Genomic DNA, 20,528 nt, shown 5'->3' on the forward strand with positions numbered 1-20,528 from the left:
CAATCAAAATAAAATACAATACAAAATAAAATAAATGAAATAAAATAAAATACAAAATATAATATTTTTCCATAAAAACAGTTACACTGTCTTATTTTCTCATTCTTTTTGGTTCAAACACAAAGTCCTGCAACATGTCCAAACCACTCCTTTTCAAGGTGGAGGCTTTTGATAGTCTGGCAGGGGCAGAGGACTGAGAGGAGGTTTCTGGTAGTCCGGCAGAGGCAGAGGACTGAGAGGAGGCTTTGAGTCCGGCAGAGGACTGAGAGGAGGCTTTGAGCCTGGCAGAGGCAGAGGACTGAGAGGAGGCTTTGAGTCCGGCAGAGGCAGAGGACTGAGAGAAAGCTTTGAGCCTGGCAGAGGACTGAGAGGAGGCTTTGAGCCTGGCAGAGGCAGAGGACTGAGAGGAGGCTTTGAGCCTGGCAGAGGCAGAGGACTGAGAGGAGGCTTTGAGTCCGGCAGAGGCAGAGGACTGAGAGAAAGCTTTGAGCCTGGCAGAGGACTGAGAGGAGGCTTTGAGTCCGGCAGAGGACTGAGAGGAGGCTCTGAGCCCGGCAGAGGCAGAGGACTGAGAGGAGGCTTTGAGTCTGGCAGAGGCAGAGGACTGAGAGGAGGCTTTGAGTCCGGCAGAGGACTGAGAGGAGGCTTTGAGTCCGGCAGAGGACTGAGAGGAGGCTTTGAGCCCGGCAGAGGCAGAGGACTGAGAGGAGGCTTTGAGTCGTCTAGTCGTATTCCCGGCCTGGTGCACTAGTTTGTTTGCCCTCACAGACGACCGAACCCTTGCTGCATCTGTCAGCTTTCTCTTCTTTAGTGCTTCTTCCCTCTCCTTCTTTCTTTTCAGGTGCAGCTGATATGTTGCATATGACGACAGGCAGGACCTCCTCAATGGCTGGTCCATCATCATCGTTGTGGCTGTCCACTCCCTTGCTTTAATTGCAGATTTGACTATTGCAAGGCTCTCATAAGTCTCCACATTCATTGTGCATCTGTCAGCTTCGAGGATGTCATCCATCAGATTGAAGGATCCCTCGACCAGGGGGCCAGTGAAGATGCTGAGAAGTGCTTTGACCAGCTTACCCAGAATAGGAAATCTCACATCTCACATGATTGCACGAGCTACCAGGTCCACATCTATTTGGTACGCCTGTACCTCTAAATCTAGTTGACCAATCTCCTCTGGTTCAACTACATTAGGCAAGGCCTTGCCCAGTGTGATGAAAGCCCCACCAACAGATTCATCTTGAATCAAAGAAGGATTCAAAGCCGAGAGTGCAGTGATGATGGGGTTATTGAGAGGAAGCTTTGTGAGAAGGAATTCTGCAACCTTCATGTATCCCTCTCTGAGATTGCTGTAGTATCCACCCATATCTTCCTCTCAACACGAGCCTTGTTGAGTGCCGAGTAGTAGTGTGTGCCCACAAACAGCCTTTTGTCAGACAGCTGATTGTCTTGACTCCGGACATCAACCTGGATAGATGGATAGATAGATAGATAGATAGATAAATAGTGTCTCACCACACAGGCAAACATAAGACAGTACAAACAAGACAATGCAAGGTCAGCTATGTACAGTATAAAATTAGAGTAAGTGTGCTTCCATGAAAAGATAAATGTAAAATCAAATGAGTGATAAGAGCTATGTACCTTGACCAACTCCTTTGCCCTCAGAGGGATGCCTGCTAGCTTCATGAACTTGGCCAGTAGTTCTCTCACCAGAGCCACCATCTTGACATGCGGCAAGTGCACCATGGGCTTCTCACTTTGCAGCCTTTTCAGAAATGTCTGAAAGGTTGGAAGGACACCTGCCAACACATTACAAAATTAGTGATGCAGTTAAATGACACAACCGAATATAAGAACAGATTTTTTTCACCAAAAAGATATTCAGGGTCTAAACATCTATAAACTCCTCAAAAAAACTTCTGAAACATTATTTCAGTCAATCATATCTCCCCCAGGGATGCAAACAGTGCGCCGAAAAGCACAGCTCGCTTTTTTCATGGCCATTTGGGTGACTTGTTTTTTGTTTTTTTTAAGGGGTTGGTGTAATCCAAAAATGGATTTCTGTGTCCATTCTCACTGAGGGCGAATATCCGTATAAAAGTTTATTTCATGGGTTGTTAAGGAAGTTTGCACACCAGGGTGGAACTTTAGTGTGGTGAAAAAGTTTCTGCCCAGACTTTGACCCCCGCGGAATTCGCCCGCGAAATCCAGTCAGGCAGGACAGTATGGAAGTAAGATTGATAAACCTCATTTCACAGCACCCCGTCCTTTTTGATAAAAGACGGGATGATTTTATGAACAATGAATTAAAGGACAACATCTGGCAGTCCATTGTCCAGCTTGGTGGCTGCGGTGAAAGTGGTAAGTGCTAAACAAAGTTGATGTTGACGCTTGTTAAATGTTAGCTTGCTAGCTCGCTGCTGCTGCTACTCTTGTCCATGTTCACCCACACCCGTTAACACTGTGCGGACTTGGAACACAACAACGAAGACGCAGCTGAAACAATTTGATGACTGATGACTGAAATGACTGATTCTGAGCGCAGAGTACGAGTGTCGAGATCATCTGAGGTAAAAGCATTCGCTTTTTCCGTTGGCTGGCACTTGTTTAACACATAGAAGTTTTTCTTGTTAAATACATTACCATGCTGTTCAAAGTAAAAGAAAGATCCAGCAATTGCCAGTAAATTTTATCTTTTGAAAAGTGCAATGAATGATCCTGCAACATTTCCTGTATCATGATAAATGTCAAGGTAAATGTTGCCCCCTTGTGGCACTTCAATTTTCCAATTCTCCCCTGCCAATATTGGAGGCAGGCCTGTAGGCCTATTTGTTAATTGAATCCAGAGGAAATATTGGCTGGTATGACCTCATTAGGCAGACTGGGGATATTTTTTTTTCAGTATTGAGGAGAGGACATTGTACATTTGAGGACACAATTTACAGCTTAACCTCTCTCTCTTATTGAGTAGGCCCCTTAGATGTCTTAGAATATAAGTTTTTCTTGTCAGCACTGCTTCCTTAGTATCTGTAGGTGTGATGCTGAAATTGACTATAAATGCACCCTTTAAAGCTGATATTTCAAAAAATTTCATCCCAGGGGAGCATGCCCCTGGACCCCCTAGGGGGTTCGTATCCTTCTCTCTTTTTTTTTCCATTTTCTGTTTGCATCCCTGATCTCCCCTTTCATAATACCAATAAGGGTGTATTTTATACCATTGAAAAGCCTGATTAATCGCCTTTACCATGAGGTGTAGCTTGTAAGGATTGTGCATTCATGGAATGAGCACCATGCACTTTTGTGAGGAGTTTACATGCACACTAGGCCTGCAACAATACACATATTTGTAGTGAACCTTTTGATATAATGGTCTCGGTTCGGTACGCACTATGAACCAAACAATACACAATTTTATTTATTTATTTTATCAACTTCTGACAATGCCGCCTTGTGGCGCCTTGTGGCGGCATTGTGGGATTTGTGACAGTTCTATTTCAGTCCGCAGCAGAAATCTCTGCCTTGTTTGAGCTTCAGAAATGATTTTGGAAATGTAGCTTGTGTGGAGCTACCACGCTAAGTGATCAATAAAAGAGCTGAACTACTGAGAAGTTACTTTATTCAGAAACGGAGACACTACCACCAAGCTACTGCGAAATGCAGTTAAACTACAAACGTCCGCTACTGTAATGATGCTGAAACATAAATGTTGGTAGTTTTAATAAATTACAAGTAAAAAAAGGCATGGAAATTTCTCTTTTTTTGTATAGAAAAATATCGAACCGTGACACTAAAATATTGAATCGAACCAAACCGTGAATTTTGTGTATCGTTGCACCCCTAATGCACACACACCGGTGGCGCAAACCAACAGTACAGATTCACTACCAATCTAAAGGCTTGACACACTACCAGCAATCATATTCTGTTCATGTATTGAGGAAAAAAACAATCAGATGTGTATGCTCATTTACAGCCATTTCCACATGAGTTTGCCTACTTGTAATATACCTCTGAACATGTTGATCGAGGCTGTCAACCCATCAAACTCTGAGAATAGCACAGAGATCTGTGCCTTCCGGTTCTGATTGTCTGCTGTTCCCATTCGGGATGCTGCTGCCTGCTCTTCTACTCTGGCCTTTTCCACGTGTTACTGCATGCCTTTCAAACACTTTGTTGAGAAGCCATCTGCAGCGGACACATGTGCCCATGCACACACGCACAAACACACACACACACACACACACACAAGCGTGCCCACACACACACACACACCACTTTTTTAACAACTTTATGACCCCAAAGGCAATTCAGATTGACAGCAAACACAGTGCATACATACATTCACATGATCATACATTCCCATGGTCAACAGACAAGGTTATTTATGTCAGAGAGAGCATGCAGGCACCCTCTTGTGTCCCCCCAGGGTCAACAAAGTGCAAGGTGCAAAGTGCAAATGAGTCTAGGAAATTACATAAATAAGCAAGGCAATAAATAGTTAAGAAGGTAAGATAAATATGTTGCATAAATAGTGTGCTCTTAATGCACATGTAAGAATATAAAACTGAGGATATTGTTTCATTTATTACTAATTAAAACTCATGTTAACTATTATTGCAACTATTAGGGGTGTGACAGACAATATCGTGCCACAAGATAACGAGATATTAAAACGTGACAATATTTCTCGTGGACATGAAAAGCTGTCTCGTGATATCAGGACTAGGTGTTGGGCGATAATATGGTAATAATGTATCCCGCGGTATCTAAAAATAGCAACAGTATCAGTTTCATTACTGTCATTAAAAAAATCTGCCGCCCATATAGGCCTACAGTGGCCTGATATAGCCTAATATTAAATATAATTTATTTAATGTCTAAATAATGACTGTTTGTCCAGCACTTATGTATGTGTGGTTGAGTTTTCAATTTAATACTATTACAATTTAAAACTAATAATAGGCTATAATGTTTCTCATAACTGTTGTCGGGAGATGACATTTGATAAAGTTTTTGGATATGACGTTGTCACGTGACAGCTCAGACATGAGAAAGAGAAGAAAAGATGGCAAGCCGTGCATCAAGCGAGTTGGTCCCCAAAAACCCCACAACTTCACAACTTCTGCAAGCAGCAGCAGCAGCAGGTCCAGATTCCATCAGAGTGGAGGAGGGAGAAGCGCAACCCGAACCACCGAAAAACAGATGACTGTGGGCAGTCTCCTTCAAAGAAAAGCCGATGTGGCGGCAGGTCCGGTCGGCACCATACAGAAGCAAGCAGGAGATAACGGCCTGTTGTCGTGAGCCTGTTATTCAGGGAGACGCAGACCTCCTGCTCAGGTGGAAATGTGATGGAGCCAAGCATTTTCCTCTGATGTCGAGAGCTGCCTCAAAGAACCTGTGCGTTTGTGCCACGAGCTCTCCATCAGAGCGCATATATAGCACCGCGGCCAAAGTTGTCAATCCACTACGTGCCCTGCTCCAGTTGGAAATATTAAACATGCTGGTTTGTCTGGCGAAAAACCTTGAATAGTTCTGAAGCATATGATGCTGCTATAGTTATCATTATACTTTGTTTTTATGTCATTTTCAATGAGGAGTAGCCCGTTCTGACGGTCAAAACAGTTGGGACTTGGAGAGGGTGAATTTTTCAAACTAAAGGTAGGCTCTAAAAATAAACCAACGAACAGGGGCGCCAGGGATTTTGGGCCCCATGAAAAGAATTTTTATTGAGCATTGTGTACAGCCGGCCGGTAGGCCGCCGAAAATTTCTGATGCTATTTTACATAAAACTATGCATTTTGATGGTATTTTTGACTATCTTTCCCACATTTGTGAAAAAAGAACAATCTCTTCCTCCACTTCCACATTCCTCCCTCACAAACTTGAAGAGGATCCTGGACCTGGCTCTGTAGAGTGTACGTTATAGGGCTGACCCAAAAAATTCAAAGCTTCGAAGCTGCGTTCGATGGCATGGGATTCGATTGTGAAAAAAAATTGAATATTCAGCCTTTTTTTTCTCCCGTTTTTTGGGGGGACCTTGAACGCAACACCAGGAAATAGAAAGCCCGACATGCAATGAATGGAGACCTATTATCCCGCTTGAACACAGACGACTAAATTCTTTCAACAATGTGACTCAAAATAATGATGAAATAGATTTTATTGATGTAAAATAATATGCTGATGGTGACATTTTCCACTGGTCCGCTGCGCTCTGAGGGCCGAATTCACAAAGAATGAACTGCGGCCACTGATAGCACCTTGAATTGCACTTCATTTGCACCCGCAGTCCTGTTCACAAAGGATATTGCGCTAATGATATACCAGCGCAAACACGCCCACAAAGTTTGGCAGCTGAGTGTAGTTTGCCCCTGATTTGCCCCTGGTTGCAATACGCCACACATGGCAAAGTATAAATGCTGGCTTTGTGCCAAGAACACCGTGGCAGAACAATGGCAGACTTTGTTTGGCAAAGTACTGAATACTGTATACCCTCATGTAGTGATGTCTGCTGGTGAGTCAGTCTAACAGTGTCGGATGGGTTGAGGCTGTGGATTTGACCAAGTTTGACCACTTTATCACTATTCCCTCTCACTTGTAGCTGTTTTTTCATTATCTTTTGAATTTCATATGAATTATGGAACCGTTTTTGTTCACGTTTGTTTCCCCCGTTTCGTAAAATAAATTATTGAAAGTTGCTTTTGAAGTGCGTGACAGAAGTGCGTTTTGAGAACGACCGCAGACTGTCACCTGTTCAACGCATCAATATCTTCGGATGTCATTAAAGTAATAATGATTATAATAATAATGTCAAAATATTATTTACAGACTGATTTAACAGACGATCACTGCTGCCATGATCACTGGAAAGTCTGGGCAAGAGGCTTCCACAGAGGAGCGCCCAGTTTGCACCAGCTTTCTGAAGACGTTATTTACTTCACTCAAATTGCGTGTGTCTATTAGCGCTGGTGTTAGTGAATAGACGTTGTTTATCAATGAGGCTCATTTGCATAGAAAATTTTCCGCCAAATGTAGCTACGCATATTACCTCATTTAAATACGTGCAAATAACACCGGATCACCGAGACGCAATCTGCTTGGCAGCGCAGTTAGTGGAGCATTTCACCCTGTGCTTTGTGAATTTGACGGTTTCTGTTTGCTCCATTTTTACTGGTTTAGCGGCCGCAAAAGCCACGCAATCCCTTTGTGAATTCGGCCCTGAGTCTGGTGTCAGTGACACCTGCTGCTCTGAGTCGCGCATCTGTCTGCTTGCGCTGCAGTGCACGCCGAGGGTTTTAATTTTAGTGTTAAATCAAACGTTAAACACTACTTATCAGCAACCAGAAGTGTTTTTTCGTTTGTGAATATTTTTTATCTTAATTCTAGGGTTGCAAGAAACTACCTTTTCGCCATAATGTGTAAGTTATTAACTTTTTTGGACTTTTTTTTTTCGCTCAGCAAAAAAAAGAAAATGTTGTTTGCTTGCTCATCCCTAACTAAAATGATCACCTTCTCCTGAATATTATCTTTGTCCCTGGTCTATAAGCTGCTTATAGACCAGGGACAAAGTTAATATTCCATAACTTTCCACCACATGAACCACTAACAAACCTACCTTGCTTTTTGAAATACTGGGTGACATACTGTCGACCCTTTGCTTCTTTCTCCTCTCTTAGCTTCCTTTCTTTCCGTTTTTGGCTACCTGATTTTGAGGCATATTGCCGTCTCCGCCTCCTTACCCGCTGTCTGTGACAAATTACCGGGGCACTGCAGCTGATCCAGTCAGACTGAACCATTTTATGTAAATAGAGAGGGGGGCGTTAATGTTTCCAAAACAAATAAAAGTTATTGTTACCAGTACATTGTAAATAAAATATATTTGTGATTATAAATTAGTTAATAACTTAGTGCCATATTATTTTTTGTCAGTATTATAATTTTATTAGGGGCCTCTCTGGGCCCCTCTTAATCATGGGCCTCTAGAATCCTTCTCCTTTTTACCCCCCTTTTCGGCGCCCCAGCCAACAAACAGTATTTCCCGTTGCTTCTCAAGATAGGATTATATATGCCCATTTTCAGTCATGCCTTGTTATTTATTGTTCTGTTTTTCTTATTTGATAAGCCCTAGTACTGGATGCTGTAGAGCTGTGCTTTTAATGTAGGTTATTTGATTTATGTTGATAGGTTCTAAAAATAAACCATCGGACAGTAGCCACTGCGGTCGGATACGCTGTATAGCACACATTATCGTTACCGCTGTTGTTATTTATTGATATTTTTTTGGAAGTGGACTGTAGCCCACAGACAGTGTTGTTATTTCATTCTGTTTGGTTGACTGCTGCATTTCTACTTCTTTTTTTTTTTTAATATTTATTAATATTTTTTCAGTATTCTTAGGCCTATGTAATGTTTGTTATTATGTTTATGAACGGTATAGGCTCAAGCCGACATTTTGGCGACTCCCTCTGAGCACTTTAAAGTGATTTTTAATTAGTCACGGTAATACCGTATACCCCGGGAAAATGTGGGGAAGGTTTAACGGTAACAAAATTTGGATACTGCCCAACTCTAGTACTTGATGACCTCAGAATGGTACTTGACGACTTCAAAATGGTACTTGATGACCTCAGAATGGTACTTGATGACCTCAAAATGGTACTTGATGACTTCAGAATGGTACTTGATGACCTCAGAATGGTACTTGATGACTTCAGAATGGATCTTGATGACTTCAGAATGGAACTTGATGACTTCAGAATGGTACTTGATGACCTCAAATTGGTACCTGATGACTTCAGAATGGTACTTGATGACCTCAGAATGGTACTTGATGACCTCAAAATGGTACTTGATGACTTCAGAATGGTACTTGATGACTTCAGAATGGTACTTGATGACTTCAGAATGGAACTTGATGACCTCAGAATGGTACTTGATGACCTCAGAATGGTACTTGATGACTTCAGAATGGATCTTGATGACTTCAGAATGGATCTTGATGACTTCAGAATGGTACTTGATGACCTCAAATTGGTACCTGATGACTTCAGAATGGTACTTGATGACCTCAAAATGGTACTTGATGACTTCAGAATGGTACTTGATGACTTCAGAATGGAACTTGACTTCAGAATGGAACTTGATGACCTCAGAATAGTACTTGATGACTTCAGAATGGTACTTGATGACTTCAGAATGGTACTTGATGACTTCAGGATAGTACTTGATGACTTCAGAATAGTACTTGATGACCTCAGAATGATACATGATGACCTCAAAATGGTACTTGATGACCTCAGAATGGTACATGATGACCTCAGAATGGTACTTGATGACTTCAGAATGGTACTTTTTTTTCAGATATATTTTTATTTGTTTTTTACATATTACAACAAACGAACAAACAAAAACATGAACAGGGCAGCTCAGACATTTCACAGTAGGACATAATACTAGGAAACAAAAGATTCATGTGACAGGATATAAGTCATACACATTTTACAGGTGGACAGAGAGAGTATACAGAAATAAATAAGTAAATAAAATAAACTAATAAGTTACTTGGTTAGGCACCCCTCAATTACACACGCAGATAAGGCAGTCCCGTTATGACTATGTTCAAGATAAGATGCAGTCGTTGATCCTATGTGTCCCAGTTGACAGTGTCACTTATATTAAGGAATCCCACAGTTAGTGTGTTTGCAAGGTTCAGACCAATATACTGTAGATACAGATCCCAAACCTTGTGGAAGGTATCAGTTGTTGAGTGCAGTTTACAAGTGAGAAACTCCATGGGCATACACTGCATGATAATTTTATGCCAGTTTTTCTTCGTTGGAGGCTGCTCCTTAATCCAAGATAATAGAATGTTTTTCCTTGCAACATATGTTAAAAGATTAAACAGTCATTTGTGATGTCTATTAACAAGCTGCCTGTCAGGAAGTCCCAGAACAAGGCAAATAGGGTCAGGCTCAACCTCCACGCCAAAAATTACACTCAACTGTTCTACTATACCTGACCAATATCATTCTATCTTAACACAAGACCATATGCAGTGAGTATAGCCTCCCACCTCAGTTTTGCTTTTAAGGCAGAGAGGAGATAAAGTGGTGTTCATTTTGTGGCGAAGGTTGGGTGAAATTTGCAGTCTATGTATAATTCTCAGCTGTGTCGACCACGTCCTGTTACATACAGAAATTCTTTTAGCGTTTTCAAATATTTCCCACCAGTCTTCATCTGCAATTTCCACTCCAAGATCTGCTTCCCACATTCGCTTGGTGGCCAGAGTATTAACAGTTGAAGTAGTTCTTAATATACCACAGCAAAAGCCAATCAGACCTCCTCTAAGGCCAAGTGAGACTGCTCTCTCAATCTGAGAGGTTTCTGTATTAACTGTTAATGTTGTATGCTTAAGTATAAAATCTCTCACCTGCAGAAAACTGAAGAAAGTGAGGCCTGTGAAGACATATTTTTGTTGTAACTGAGTGAAAGACATCAAGGCAGAGCCGTTAAATAAATCTCCTAATGTTGTTATGCCACCATCTCGCCATAGCCTAAACACAGGGTCCTCAACACCTGGGGGGAAATCAGGGTTCCCTTGAATTGGAGTGCGGGGTGATGTTAAATTGGTTCGATCCTCCATAGATCTCGCAAATTTCCATGCACTTAGCGTGTTTAGGACGATTGGGTTTGAACACAGTTTTTTTTGCTAAGGATCTATGGGAAATAACAGATTTCGGAGTAGACAACTACATTGGGCAGCTTCTATATCTAGCTATGTAGAAGACTGATCTTCCTTCAGCCATTTGCCCACGAACCTTAAGTGTGCAGCCACCTGATACCACCTTACATTTGGAAGATCTAAACCTCCAGCAGCCTTGGGTAACTGTAATTTTGCTAACTTCAAACAGCCTTCTTTTATTGCAAATAAATGAACTCAGCCAATCTTCAAGGATCTTAACCACCTTATTTGAAAGAATAATGGGCACCATTTGGAGTGGATACAAAAGCTTTGGTAAGGCAGTCATTTTGATGAGTGCAACCCTACCAAGCCATGACAGCGGGAGGGACGCCCAGCGGTCAAGGTCACATTTTATAGTGTCTAAGAGAGGTGTAAAATTAGCACTATACATCTGATCAAATGAGGGGGTTATGCGTATACCTAGGTATACAAAACCTGAAGGAGACCAGCGAAATGGAAATGGGTCAGGGGCTTGGGGTATAGTACTAAGAGAACCGAGTGGCATAATTTCAGATTTGAGAAGTTGATCTTATAACCTGAAAATGAACTAAACCTGGTGATGATATCAATAACAGATGGAATAAAGAGATTTGGGCTGGTTAAAAATAAAAGCAAATCATCCGCATGTAGATTAAGCTTATGCTCCTTTTCTCCAACAAAGATACCAAAGATTGTGGGTGACTGGTGTATAGCTTGAGCCAGTTCTTTACAATGACAATAACAGATATTACGAATGAAACAGTTGAATTCAAAGACCCTATTGAGACGCCTCTCTCCAGCTGACAGGGAAAAATTCTCCATTAATTTCACAGTGAGATAAAATTGGAGTGTTCCCTGGGAAGATAACATTGGAGAGACCTTCTTCCAAGGTGTTTCAGTGTCTTCACAATGACAATAACAGAAATTACAAATGAAACACTTGAATTCAACGAGCCTACTGAGACGCCTCTCTTCAGTTGACAGGGAAAAACTCTCCAAAACATTAACAGTGAGATGAAATTGGAGTGTTCCCTGGGAAGAAAACATTGGAGAGACCTTCTTCCAAGGTGTTTTTGTGGCTTTACAATGACAATAACTGAAATTACAAATGAAACAGTTAAATTCAATGAGCCTACTGAGACGCCTCTCTCCAGTTGACAGGGAAAATCTCTCCTATAATTTAACAGTGAGAATAAATTGGAGTGTTCCCTGGGAAGATAACATTGGAGAGACCTTCTTCCAAGGTGTTTCGGTGCCTTCACAATGACAGTAACAGAAATTATAAATGAAATAGTTGAATTCAAAGAGCCTATTGAGACGCCTCTCTCCAGTTGACAGGGAAAAGCTCTCCATTCATTTCACAGTGAGATTAAATTGGAGTGTTCCCTGGGAAGATAACATTGGAGAGACCTTCTTCCAAGGCATTTCACTCTCTTTACAATGACAATAACAGAAATTATAAATGAAACAGTTAATTTCAACGAGCCTATTGAGACGCTTCTCTCCAGTTGACAGGGAAAATCTCTCCTATACTTTAACAGTGAGATTAAATTGGAGTGTTCCCTGGGAAGAAAACATTGGAGAGACCTTCTTCCAAGGTGTTTCGGTGTCTTTACAATGACAATAACAGAAATTATAAATGAAATAGTTGAATTCAAAGAGCCTACTGAGATGCCTCTCTCCAGTTGACGGGGAAAAGCTCTCCATTAATTTCACAGTGAGATTAAATTGGAGCGTTCCCTGGGAAGAAAACATTGGAGAGACCTTCTTCCAAGGTGTTTTTGTGGCTTTACAATGACAATAACTGAAATTACAAATGAAACAGTTAAATTTAACGAGCCTACTGAGACGCCTCTCTCCAGCTGACAGGGAAAAACTCTCCATTAATTTCACAGTGAGATTAAATTGGAGTGTTCCCTGGGAAGATAACATTGGAGAGACCTTCTTCCAAGATGTTTCAGTGTCGTTACAATGACAATAACAGAAATTACAAATGAAACACTTGAATTCAACGAGCCTTTTGAGACGCCTCTCTCCAGTTGACAGGGAAAATCTCTCCTATAATTTAACAGTGAGATTAAATTGGAGTGTTCCCTGGGAAGATAAAATTGGAGAGACCTTCTTCCAAGGTGTTTCGGTGTCTTCACAATGACAGTAACAGAATGAAATAGTTGAATTCAAAGAGCCTATTGAGACGCCTCTCTCCAGTTGACAGGGAAGATAGCAAAGGAGAGTTTAACATTTTAGATATCTACAATTCTTTTGGTAGAAGTCACAATATAATTCTTGATATCAAAGCGAAATTCAAATAGTCTGGAAATTATAAAATAGCCTAAATTTCACAATCCTTTACTAACATGAGGAAATTTAATTATAGATATTTGTAATCCTTAATCTGGTAGTGCCAAAAGGGATAACCCATATTCATAATTAAATTAAATCTTTAAATCAATTTTGGTCGTTGAAATGTGATTTCTTTAAATGAAAATAAGTTTGTAACATGTCAAACTTATCATACAGATATTTCAAGTGAACCTAAACTAGTCAAAATAAATCTAGACATGACAAAATGTAATTTCCACATGTAAATGGCTACTTGTCATTTAGCCCTGCTATTTACATATTCAAAGGATGAGTAATTTTGAAAAGCAAAACTCAGACTAGTGGCCTTCAGGGCAGACAACATCACTGAAAAAATCCCAGAGAGCAATCTTGCCCTGTAATGCAGTAGCTGACACGTCGTTCCCTACCTTTTTGAAGTTATGTGCTGAATTTCCCAGCAAGGCCCCATATCCACTGCCAGCACTGACAAGACTCCAGCGAGCACAGTTAGTGAGCAGAGTTCATGACCATTTTGAAGTGGCTTGAAGTTTCCTCCTGTTTTACTGCTGATAATGAATGACCTAAGAGAAAAACAAAATTACAGCAGAGAGACAATAAATTACCACAAAATGTCTAAAACGACACAAAATAACTTTTAAGAGACACAAAATGACCTCAGAGAGACATAAAATAACTGCAATGACATAGAATGACCTCAAAGAGACACAGGCCCAAAACGGCAAAAATTCTCCACAGAGACAGAAAATTAGTTAATGGCACAAATTTACCTCAGAAACACACAACATGACTTCAAGCAGACAGAAAAGTATCCCAGAGAGACACAACATTACCTTTGAAACAAAAAATAACTACAATGACCCAATTTGATCTGAAAGAGACACACTTTTTAATGACTAAAAAGACATTAATTGACTTCTAAGAGACACAAAATGACCTCCAAGTAACAAAACCTGACCTTTAAGGGACAGAACGACTGAAAAAGACACAGATCGACCACAAAGAGACATAGCTGTCTTTTACAGAGGGACATTTTTGCCAGATATTCAACTATAAGCCAATTTTACTCTCTTACGCTCTCTTACTGAACGAGAAAAAGCCAGCACCACATGAGAAACATCTCTGTGTGCAGTTGATTCACACCTCTCTGTTGCTCTCACAGTATGATGACATCATAATATTTAAATGAGGTTTTGTGTAAAATACTTGAATAAATGAACAATATCCTCAATATTGAGAAAAATATTGAATTATGAGCATATTCAAATAATAAGGCTTCAATGTTTGTGTCACTGCTTCATCACTGATGGCCTATATCACCAAGAAGTTAAAAAATATATAAGCTGGGCTATATTTTTATTAGCATGTTGATGCTAGGCTGTTTGTTGGACAGATAAAACAGACAGTTAGTAAACCAAAGACAGTAGCTTTAGATTTACCTGTTCAAACTTGGTAACAGTCAAACGTCAGTCCACTTTGAATCATTTACACTAAAACAGTAGTGATGTAGGCAAAATATTGCCAGTATTGAAACTGTATTTCACTTTCATCAGTACAGTTTTTGTCAAGTCCCAACGGTAAAATACACAGAAAACAACATGGGCTTTAACAAAGTGTCAAAATCTCACGTCTACCATGAATGAGTCCGTTTGTCAGTGACAACAGGTCTTAAGAAGAGGTCCAGAAGCAAAAGGTCTCAGTTTGTAGTTTGTTTTCCAGAAAAATCGTCGAGTGAAAGTTGAGCTGCTGCTTTTCTCTCCGACAGAAAGTTTGTTTTGGTTCAAATGATTAAATGTGTGAAAAGATGGCTTAGAGACAACATAGCAACCATGGAACCATCAGGTCCGTAACAACACGTCTGACCTCAGAGCTCTCATTACGTCATCATCAGACAGTCCTCCACTGCAGGAACAATACCATCTGTTAGTTTGTGACAATTTATTAAACCGGCAATTTATTTGTTAAACACGCTACGGCTTTTTTTTATTTTATTATCATTATTTTTTTATGTGTGTGTGTTTTGTTTTCCGCTCTTTTCTGTACTCACGTGGACAGTTTTTCTCAATCAGCTGCCTTATTGAGAATCGGTTTACTCAGCCGGCTTTTGGTTCTTCTTGATGAGGATATCATCATGTGAATTAATTAAGGTGTATTCATTAAACGCTTTCTAGTCAGCTCGAGACTGTCATCGTCTGAAACTCATATCACACTGGTTATGTGGTGTATAGACCCTGTCTCTATAGGATAAATGCAACTAAATGAAAACAGCAATGTTGCAAAAATCATTATATAGAAATGAAAATATGAGTTTTGGGTTCCGCTGGGCGCTCCCTCCCTCTTTCAGCGCTTTGCAATAAAGGCACACTGCGCTTTTACGCACGACTAGTGACACTGTGGAGGAGATCAGAGAGCCATGAAGACCGTCAGTGTGTGAGCGTTGTGCTGCCACCACTGCAAGAATTTGATCCTGGTGCCTGGTCTGTTATTCTCCGTCTGAGGAGAAGCGGCTCGGTGCCTGGAGGAGGATGGTGGCTTCACTCTTGATGGAGACCTCCGCCACTTTGTCGTGGCCACCAACACGGTTGACATCGCTACAGAGGAGAGGCTGTACCAGCTGAGCCAGCACCTGACTCTGGTCCAGAGTCTGACCCACAGAGAGTTTTACCAGGTTTCTGAGATGGATGAGTGAAACGCAACTTTCAGCGTCAACATATTTCTGCCGTTTGTTGCGACTGAACCTCTGAGCAGCTGCGCTGTGATGCAGGGCCGTAATCACCTATTTAACATAGGGGGGACCATTGTAAATCACCAGTAACCCCCTCAGGTGAGATTTTTAGAAACCTAACAGGTAAACTGAGCATTTTACAGCAATTTGAAAGCAAAATCTTGGATCAGGAGTTTTCAGAGTTTAGATGGCTGAGTGCCATTTTAAGGAGCCAGCATATGATTGAGGGGCGCACAGGAAAAGTGAACACTGTGACTTTTTATGTTATTTTTAGGCATGACATACTGAAGTATGCTTTATTACGAATATGACTTTTTAAAATTACATACCAAAACTTTACAAATACGATCAAAATGGACAGTGATATATATACCCTCTGATTCATATATCTGTTACCATGGAGATAAAACAAAGCACAGTTCACCGAGCTCACCAGTGATGGAGGTAGGGTGACCAGACGTCCCAAAAAATTCAGGACAGTCCTGAAATCCAAGCAGTTGTCCTGAATACCGAATCCTGCCCTAATTGTCCCGAAAATGACACTAGAGCAGAGTCTGGTTTAGTTATTGCCCGATAAGACATTAAAAACTGATCATGGTGGTTGAGTCGTCCTGCAGCTCCCGCTGGCTGCACATTGGCTGCAGCAGTTCCTTCATGAATTATGGGTGTTGTAGTTTTTAAATTGTGTACAGCAGTGACGATGAAGTAGATGAAGAGAGCGCAAGTTGCAGCCACGAGGACAGGCAAAGCGCAGGCAGCCATGAGAAGGAGTGATTTGCATGTTGCAGTGCAGCCTCTTGTTCTAACTGTTCAAAACTGTAACAAATGTACCAGGCGTCTTTTATTTTGTTAGCTTTTATCTTTTATTGAGTTTAAAGGACAAGTGCACTTACATTGATGACTTCCATAAAAAAAAACCAAGAAATTGGAAAAGAGGAAAAGATTGAAAAAAAATGTTAAAATTAAATTAGGGAACTGCTAATCACAGATGTATTGTCTCTGAGTGTTTTTACATCTATTGTTACATTAATTTGCAGCTATGATTGTAATGAAGCTGACATGTCATGACAAGCACGCACCCCCACCCGCCCACTCCCAACTTATACCTACTCTCATCTGGTCACCCCAGATGGAGGTCATCCTTGAGAGACCTGCTGTTGTTATTATGCAGTAAGTAATAACTGTATGCATTGTAGATTCGAACATATTATATTCAGCTATACATTTCTCTGTCATTGTTATCTTTATAGTTATGTCCTATTGTTGTTTGTAATGTTTATGATTATTTTGTTCACTTGAACCATTAATATTCCTATTATTACAGGTCATCAGTCACAAAACAACCACAGAAGACAAAAATTGACCTCAAAGAGTCAAAATGACCTCAGAGACACACTTACCTACCTCAGAGAGACACAACATGACTAAAATGACATACATTGACTTCAAAGAGACACAAAATTACCTCAGAGAGACAAAAAATAACTACAATGACTCAATTTGACCTCAAAGAGAGTCAAAGTGACCGCAAAAAAGACAAAATGACTAAATTACCATAAAATGACTAAAACAACATCAACTAACTCTTAAAAAGACACAAATATCACTTTCAAGAGACACAAAATGGCCTCAGAGAGACAAAAAATAACTACAATGACTTAATTTGACCTCAAAGAGAGTCAAAGTGACCGAAAAAAAGACAAAATGACTAAATTACCATAAAATGACTAAAACAACATCAACTAACTCTTAAAAAGACACAAATATTACTTTCAACAGACACAAAATGGCCTCAGAGACAAAAAATAACTAACATGACATAAATTGTCTTAAAAAAGCCACAAATGAGCTTAAAGAGAAAAGTACTTCAGAGTGACGCAAAATGACCTCAAAGAGACACAAGATGACCTCAGAGAGATGCAAACAACAAAAAAAGATGCAACACCAGCACAAACTCTGTGTGTCTGTGTGACGGAGCGGCCCCGTCATTGAGTGCGGGCAGTGCACACATACACATACACACACCCACAGACACACATGCTACGCGCTATGTGCTACACGTTACACCCCACTCATCAAACATTTCTGAGCCCCGTTCTGGTCCACTACATTGGTTGCAATTATCGCCATAATTCACCGCCCCACAGTTCTGTAGTTCGCACGAGGATGCACACTCGCCGTTCTGCACGCCTGTTCATACCCATCCATATCACATAGACACTCACCGCAGACGCCAGGTTGTCCTCCCTGCTGCCCTCTGTCAGACGCCGAATCCGCCAAACAGGGGCGTATCGAGTTCCTGGGGTTTAAAGGGGACGTAGTGGGAAAATGGTCACCTGATTAATTTAAATGTGTGTTTGTGCTAATTATGTTTATTTTGCAGTATTGGAGACTGTATGTTGACATGTTGAACAGTGAATATTTAAAGGAGGTATTTCTCTGTATGTAACTATTTGTCAATACATTTTTGGTTGTTTCTATTTGTAGGGAAACACTGATTTCAAAGTTAATTATTCTTTTTGTGTCATGCCCAGTGGGAGGGGCTTATGATTTATAAGGCAGCCATCTTGTCCATGTTGGTGTGGAGAGTTGGTGGTACATGGCAGGTATTTGACAACAAGAGAAAGTATTGAGTGAGCGTGTTTTTGGACGATTGTCCTTGTTTTTCGGCCGGTGGTCCAGCTGTAATTTGGGTTACTGAAGAACTCTGAACCCAGGGTACCTTTTTGTAAATATTTTGTTGTTACTTTGTACATATTTTTTTCACTGTTTTGGTTGGTTTGGTGGAATAAACACTTTAAAACCTATCTTCCCGACTACGCCATATTTTTCCCGGAAGAACCTCGCTACAGTCTGACCCTGTGTAGGAGAGGTGGTGGGGCCTTTTGCATATCTGTGCCCAGGGGCCCATTGTCTCATAATCTGCCCATGCATACAGTAGACATAGCTGTCTTTTACAGAGGGACATTTTTGCCAGATATTCAACTATAAGCCAATTTTACGCTCTCTTACTGAACGAGAAAAAGCCAGCACCACATGAGAAACATCTCTGTGTGCAGTTGATTCACACCTCTCTGTTGCTCTCACAGTATGATGGCATCATAATATTTAAATGAGGTTTTGTGTAAAATACTCATAAATGAACAATATCCTGAATATTGAGAAAATGGTTAAATTATGGGCATATTTTAAGTTATAAGACTTCAATGATTGTGTCACTGCTTCATCGCTGATGGCCTATATCACCAAGAAGTTAAAAAATATATAAGCTGGCCTATATTTTTATTAGCATATTGATGCTAGGCTGTTTGTTGGACAGATAAAACAGACAATTGAACCAAAGACAGTAGCTTTAGATTAACCTATTCAAACTTGGTAACAGTCAAACGTCAGTCCACTTTGAATCATTTACACTAAAACAGTAGTGATGTAGGCAAAATATTGCCAGTATTGGTCATATTTTACCTTCATCAGTAATGTTACAGTTTTTGTCAAGTCTCAACGGTAAAACACACAGAAAACAAGAAAGTGTCAAAATCTCACGTTTACCATGAATGAGTCCGTTTGTCAGTGACAGCAGGTCTTAAGAAGAGGTCCAGAAGCAAAAGGTCTCAGTTTGTAGTTTGTTTTCCAGAAAAATCGTTGAGTGAAAGTTGAGCTGCTGCTTTTCTCTCCGACAGAAAGTTTGTTTTGGTTCAAATGATTAAACATGTAAAATGATGGCTTAGAGACAACATACTTTCATTCCATACATTCCAACTTTCATTCTATGTATTCCAACTTTCATTCCATATATTCCAACTTTCATTCTATGTATTCCAACTTTCATTCCATATATTCCAACTTTCGTTCTATATATTCCAACTTTTATTCCATGTATTCCAACTTTCATTTAATTTATTCCAACTTTCATTCTATATATTCCAACTTTCATTCCATATATTCCAACTTTCATTGCATGTATTCCAACTTCAATTCCATGTATTCCAACTTTCATTGCATATATTCCAACTTTCATTCTATATATTCCAACTTTCATTCCATGTATTCCAAATTTCATTGCATGTATTCCAACTTTAATTCCATGTATTCCAACTTTCGTTCCATATATTCCATCTTTCATTCCATATATTCCAACTTTGATTTCATATAATCCAACTTTCGTTCTATATATTCCAACTTTCATTCTATATATTACAACTTTCATTCCATATATTACAAATTTCGTTCCATGTATTCCAACTTTCATTCTATATTTTCCAACATTCATTCTATCAATTGTAACTTTCAATCCATATATTCCAACGTTCATTCCATGTATTCCAACTTTCATTCCATATATTCCAACTTTCATTCTATGTATTCCAACTTTCATTCCATATGATCCATCGTTCATTCTATATATTCCGACTTTCATTCCATATATTCCTACTTTCATTCCATATAATCCAACTTTTGTTCCATATATTCCATTGTTCATTCTATTTATTCCAACTTTCATTCCATATAATCACACTTTCGTTATATATATTCCAACTTTCATTCTATATATTCCAACTTTCATTCCATATATTATAACTTTCATTCCATGTATTCCAACTTTCATTGCATGTATTCCAACTTTCATTCCATGTATTCCAACTTTAATTCTATATTTTCCAACATTCATTTTGTAAATTCCAACTTTCATTCCATATATTCCAACTTTCATTCCATGTATTCTAACTTTCATTGCATGTA

The 20,528-nt window shown here is 39.9% G+C and overlaps 1 pseudogene; it reads right to left on the bottom strand.

Moving 5' to 3' along the window:
* Positions 1-91: 91 nt before the first annotated feature.
* Positions 92-4,366, bottom strand: LOC144459468 (uncharacterized; annotated as a pseudogene).
* Between the last annotated feature and the right edge of the window lie 16,162 nt (positions 4,367-20,528).

This window comes from Epinephelus lanceolatus, chromosome 21 (genome assembly GCF_041903045.1).
Source record: "Epinephelus lanceolatus isolate andai-2023 chromosome 21, ASM4190304v1, whole genome shotgun sequence".
Taxonomy (NCBI): domain Eukaryota; kingdom Metazoa; phylum Chordata; class Actinopteri; order Perciformes; family Serranidae; genus Epinephelus; species Epinephelus lanceolatus.